This window comes from Brachycentrus maculatus, unplaced genomic scaffold, assembly GCF_059751285.1.
Source record: "Brachycentrus maculatus isolate JH-2025_06_01 unplaced genomic scaffold, ASM5975128v1 h1tg000202l, whole genome shotgun sequence".
Taxonomy (NCBI): Eukaryota; Metazoa; Arthropoda; class Insecta; order Trichoptera; family Brachycentridae; genus Brachycentrus; species Brachycentrus maculatus.
Window position 1 is genome coordinate 1,988,693 of NW_028280953.1, and position 6,058 is coordinate 1,994,750.

Consider the following 6,058-nt stretch of genomic DNA (forward strand, 5'->3'; position numbering starts at 1 on the left):
TAGTTTGAGAATTATTCTTGTCAACGGAAATCATTTCACTGACTAGTTAGTGAAATAGTTGGTAAGCCTCCGTAGTGTAATGATTCCCAGGGGGGGTCAAATAATATGTATAAGTAATTTTTTTCACACTTATATTTATTCAATATTACCCTGGACTGGTGCCTGAAGCGGAAGGCTGATCACCTTGTGGTAACACCACATTTGTTAGAGTGAAAGAAATAACATGTCGCTAGTAGACAAAAAATTAACGTCCTGATTTATAAATTACATAGAATTGCTTTTTATTGTTTTTTTTTACAATTTCAAATGAAAAAGCGGAAATTTTCATGGATATTATTTTTGAGATTACAAAATATATGGAGTAAGTAGCTCATGTATAGTTCACGTATGGGGGATTTAAGTCCCCCATTTATGTTTAAGCTGGCTAGATTAAAACTGCGTGAAAAGATTTTTTTGCTTTTGTTTCGTCAAATACTTATTTATAGGGATCTAAGTGTCTTAAAATTATTTAATAAAAATTCTAAAGTAATTACCCATTGCACAATTTGTCTTCCTATTCTATGCAATGTTAGTGATATGTTTTTAATTTTAATTTAACACTTAATGCCGAGATATACTGTATAATATACATTTTATAAACCTAAAAAATTACATATAAAAAAAACCCTAACATGAAGATCGTCTAGAAAATTGAAAAATATAAAATTTGTGTAACTCATCATGACATATTGGATAGAATGCTGAGCGGACACCTTAATAACAAAAAACGCACTTAAAGTGTCAGAAATGAAGACTCCAAGGAGCATATTTGGCAAGAGTCTACGAGATAGAATGAGGAACACCAGGATAAGATAAATATGTGAGATCCAAGGCGTTGTTAGGTGGGGAAAACAACGAAGGAGACAATGGTATGAGCATGTGAGGAGAATGGAACCGCCCAGACTCCCCTATATTGCACTGCTCGCCAATCCCAAGGTAGACGATTCCCGGGCAGACCACCAAAGAGATGAATTGACAGCTGGGAATCAAAACCGCAGGAGGCTAATCCCTCTTAAAAACAGGCACAAGAAGAAAAACTTGAAAAAAATACAGTTTAATATTTGCAAGTGTATCTCTACAGTATTCTTAGATATACATATATAGATTATAAAGATCTCACAGTTTGATATGTCTGTATAGTAATTTATATCACCCCCCATTTCACGTCACTAAATTAATTATACATGTAGGAGTTCCAAAAATTTTAGTAGTGCGGTTGTCAATCATGGGTGAATGGTGAATGGTGAGTGTGGCAAGTGACTGATTAATATCTGGCGTGACATTGTTCAGCATAGCGATGGCTCTTCCTACAGGCATAACCATCGGCAAGTTGGTCCTGTATGTTAGAATGCGAAACAATCTATGCTGATCCTGTCTTAGCTAACTATCGGGAACATACAGCCCAATGCTCCGCATAATTTCACGATTATCCATCATACTGGTTGACAATTGATAAAAATGCATAATCAAATACACATTCCTTCTAGTCTCTAAACTATTGTAGCCAAGCATACCCTGGAGAAACTAGGTCAGGTAGAACCAAGGATAATACTCACACTGTCATGTAGAGATACCTCAGAAACTTCTTCATATGTACTGTCACGAGATTGATCAATATATCTAGGAGTTCTGAAAATTTGAGAAGTGTGGTTGTCAATCATGGGTAGAATGGTGAATGTATGTGTGTAAAGTGATTGTAAATTTAAACAAAAGCATCATCGCAACAAAGTCACTATATTCCTAGTTGCCCTATACTTAACGTATATGTAGTTATTTTTGTGACATCTCAGCAAAGATGAAGAAGAATATATAAGTCTGGGCATTCACGGGGTTTACGACCGTCGTAGGCTGGTTTAAATGATCACTTTCTTTACACACGTGTAACATTCACCAATTCTACCCTCAATTACAAACAATCTACAAACAACCACACAACTCAAATTCTTGGAACTTCTATATTGATCAAACTCGAAACACAGTGTTTGTCTTTACTAGAGGCATCTATAATAGAACGAGGGAAGCTTTTTATTAGGCAGAAACTCTTTCATATGTGCGTGAGATCCAAATCTTGGATTATATTCACATACTTGAGAAACGCTAGTATTCTTCCATTTTCTTGTTCATCTATGTCAAAAACAAATGTAAAAAATAACTCCTAATTTGAGGTAATCCAGATTTGTGAACAAGTATTTGGACACACTCAAAATGCTGTATTTGTAGTTGATTAGTGATGACATATCAATAATGACACTGTCAAATCCAGTGATAAATTTGCCTTAAATATGTTAATTAATATTACTGATAATTTGTTTATAAATAAAATTTGTTTTTAAATTATTAATTTGTCTTTTATTAGTGCAGACACAAACCTTGTCTTCCAGCTCTATGGGATGACCAAGAGAGGGACTCTACGGAAATAACAGATTTTTATATTATATTTTGACATCTCATCAAAGATGAAGACACACTAAAAATTTAACAGATCTATGAAGTGTATTAACCTTAAAAAAAAAACTAACTAACCATCACGCCGCTTCCCCGCAGGGGTAGGCAGAGAGAATAGAGCGCCACACCACTCTGTCCTTGCAAACATTCTTCGCCTCTTCCACGTTCATGCATCTCCTCATACATACCCGCCGATTGTTACGACTCCTAACCTGACCACTTTCAAGTATTTGGCATACCTGATCGTGCCATGTTTTTCTCGGTCTTCCTCTGCTTCTTTTCCCACTAACATTCGCCTCATAAATTTGTTTTACCTTTCTTTCGTCACTCATTCGTTCCACATGTCCAAACCATCTCAACACACCTTTCTTAATTTTATCGATAATGCTTATCTCTGCTTTGCATTCCCACATCGTTTTGTCGCACATTCTTCTCAGAGATCGCATTTCGACTGCATTCAGTCTACTTTCATTTTTTTTTTGCCAACTCCATGTTTCACTTCCATACATTAGAGTTGGAACCAGGACTCCGTTGTGCACTGCCAGTTTAGCTAAAAATTATTAACTAAAAATTCGTCTGGCAGACTACGCAATTAAAAACGTGAAACTTAATCTAAAGTATATATATTAAAAATAGGAACCAGTTACATGGCACTTAAGTTTGGTTTATTAGGAATGAATGTAAGAGACATTTAATAATAAATCACTATTCCGCACAGCTACTCGGCTGTCCAAACTCAAAACACAGTAAGGGACATTTTTTTGTAGTACGTTTTTTTTTGCATTTTTGGGCTAAGTAGATTCTACTAAGTCCAAAAATGTAAAAAAAAAAGTACTACAAAAAAAATGTCCCTTACTGTGTTTTATGTTTGAACAGCCGTACTACATATCGCTCACTCCTTTCAAGAACGTCATAAATCAAAAAACTTGATTTTTCAGGAGAACGTTTTTAATGTTTTAAAATATAACACAGTGTATTAAAAATAAATATCAAGCCACTTATTGAACTTTTTACTGGGCAACAGATCTTTTTAGGTAAAACCTGAAGGTTTTTTCCCCATTTGAAAAATATTTAATATATTAAAAAAAATTATTAAACAATACATTTTCTTCAAAATGCAAAAACAACATTTTCTGTCCTGTAGCGGGTAAATATTAAGTTAAAAATATGCCTCTTTTGCTGGGATATAGTACATTTTCTGGGCATTCCGAAAACATGCACAGCTGAAAATTGACGATTTTTGATATATGACGTTCTTGAAAGGAGTGAGCGATATGTCAATATTGTGCGATCCACAAATGGCATATTGTATCTACAAATATAGTTTAGTTATCTAGGGTTAACAATAATATAATACCACTTAATTAGTTTTATTTCATTACACACGACTAGTTTTGAAAACTACAGATGTTTTCATCTACAGGGGAATAGTAAAACTAACAAGCAAAAAAATTATTCATGCATATATAGAGGCCCGCCTCCGTAGTGTAATGGTCAGCATGCTCGGCTACCGTACTGGAGGTCCCGGGTTCGATTCCCAAGGGGGTAAAATAAATATAAGTGATTTTTTCACTGTGTAATATTTATTCAATATTACCCTGGACTGGTACCTGAAGCGGAGGGCTGATCGCCTTTCCTTCATGTGTAAACGATCAAGATAACACTGCGTTTATATGACGCAGTGCCCTATGCACCATTGGGGTGCGGATAAGGGTTTTATTATATATATATATAATAAAACTTTATAAAATAAAATTTTATTATATATATATATTATATATATATAATAAAATTTTATTATATATATATAATATAGATCTACAAGCAAAAAAATTATTCATGTATATATAGAGGTCCGCCTCCGTAGTTTAATGGTCAGCACGCTCGGCTACCGTTCTGGAGGTCGCGGGTTCGATTCCCAAGGGGGTAAAATAAATATAAGTGATTTTTTCACTGTCATATTTATTCAATATTACCCTGGACTGGTACCTGAAGTGGAGGGCTGATCACCTTTCATTCATGTGTAAACGATCAAGATAACACTGCGTTTTTATGACGCAGTGCCCTATGCACCATTGGGGTGCGGATAAGGGTTTTATTAAATATATATATATATATATATATATATACACGACTAGTTTAGAAAACTACAGATGTTTTCATCTACAGGGGAATAGTAAAACTAACAAGAAAAAAAAATTTTCATGCATATATAGAGGTCCGCCTCCGTAGTGTAATGGTCAGCATGCTCGGCTACCGTACTGGAGGTCCCGGGTTCGATTCCCAGGGGGGGTAAAATAAATAAAACTGATTTTTTTCCCTCTAATATTTATTCAATATCACCCTGGACTGGTACCTGAACTGATCACCTTTCTTTCATAGGTTAGGTTAGGTTAGATCAAGATAACACTGTTTATATGATGCAGTGCCCTATGCATGGTCGGGTGTGGATGAGGGTTTGAAGAATGAAGAAGGATATTTATTTATTTAAAAATCATAGGATTTGGCGGAAGGTAAAAATAAAAAAAACATGTATGTTTATATATTTTTATACATATTACATCGATTTATTTCATACATCGCTCTGTATTGATTACATTACGGTAGGTATGTTTGTAACATATCTACCAATAGGTAAGACATATTTTTTCTTTGTATTGAATATTAACACATATGAGAATATAATTAATACAGTGGAACCTTTCATAACGGGCATAATTAATTACTTTACTCCTTATCATTACTAGTACTACGTTATCTTACTCGTTAAACGAAAAAAAAAATTGTTTTAGCTGGCGCGGATGTCGCTGCTCACAAGTGAATGTCGTAAAAAGGGGACTTGCCCATTCTCTGTAATTCGTTAAGGGAAGAACTTTTTTTATTTTTTTGTTAATTATGCAAATTACTCATTATGAGAGATCCCAATGTATATATTTATTACGGGGCTCGGGTACAGGTAATAATAACTCGTAATTAGGACACAATCGGTTTATTCAACAGGTCGCCATGACAATACAATGACAAGTGTGTGCAGGGGATGCTGCATTCATCTCATAAGGGATATAACGTAAACATTCCCCGCGTACACCCCGCCCTGCCCCTAGCAGGCGCTTGGGATCATAGTTCATGTTGCTACAAATATTACGCCGTAACATATTTATACATTTTACTTTTCATCATTCAGTAGTACATGTATTCACACATATATAAATTATAAACAATATCACATTGGTATCGTCTGTGCGTTGGTATACAATATACAGCAAGGTTTGGACGCTGCTAATTATAAAAATTTTAAACTAGGAAAACAAGATAAAGAGTAAAAAATAACATTTTAAAAGAGGTGTTATTTTTTGACATCTCATCAAAGATGAAGAAGAATATGGAAGTCTGGGCATTTACGGGGCTGACGACCGTCATCGGCTGGTTTAAGTGATCACTTTACACACGTGTAACATTCACCAATTCTACCCATTATTGACAACCACACCACTCAAATTCTTAGAAGTTCTATATATATATATATATATATATATATATATATATATATATATATATATATATATATAAACCT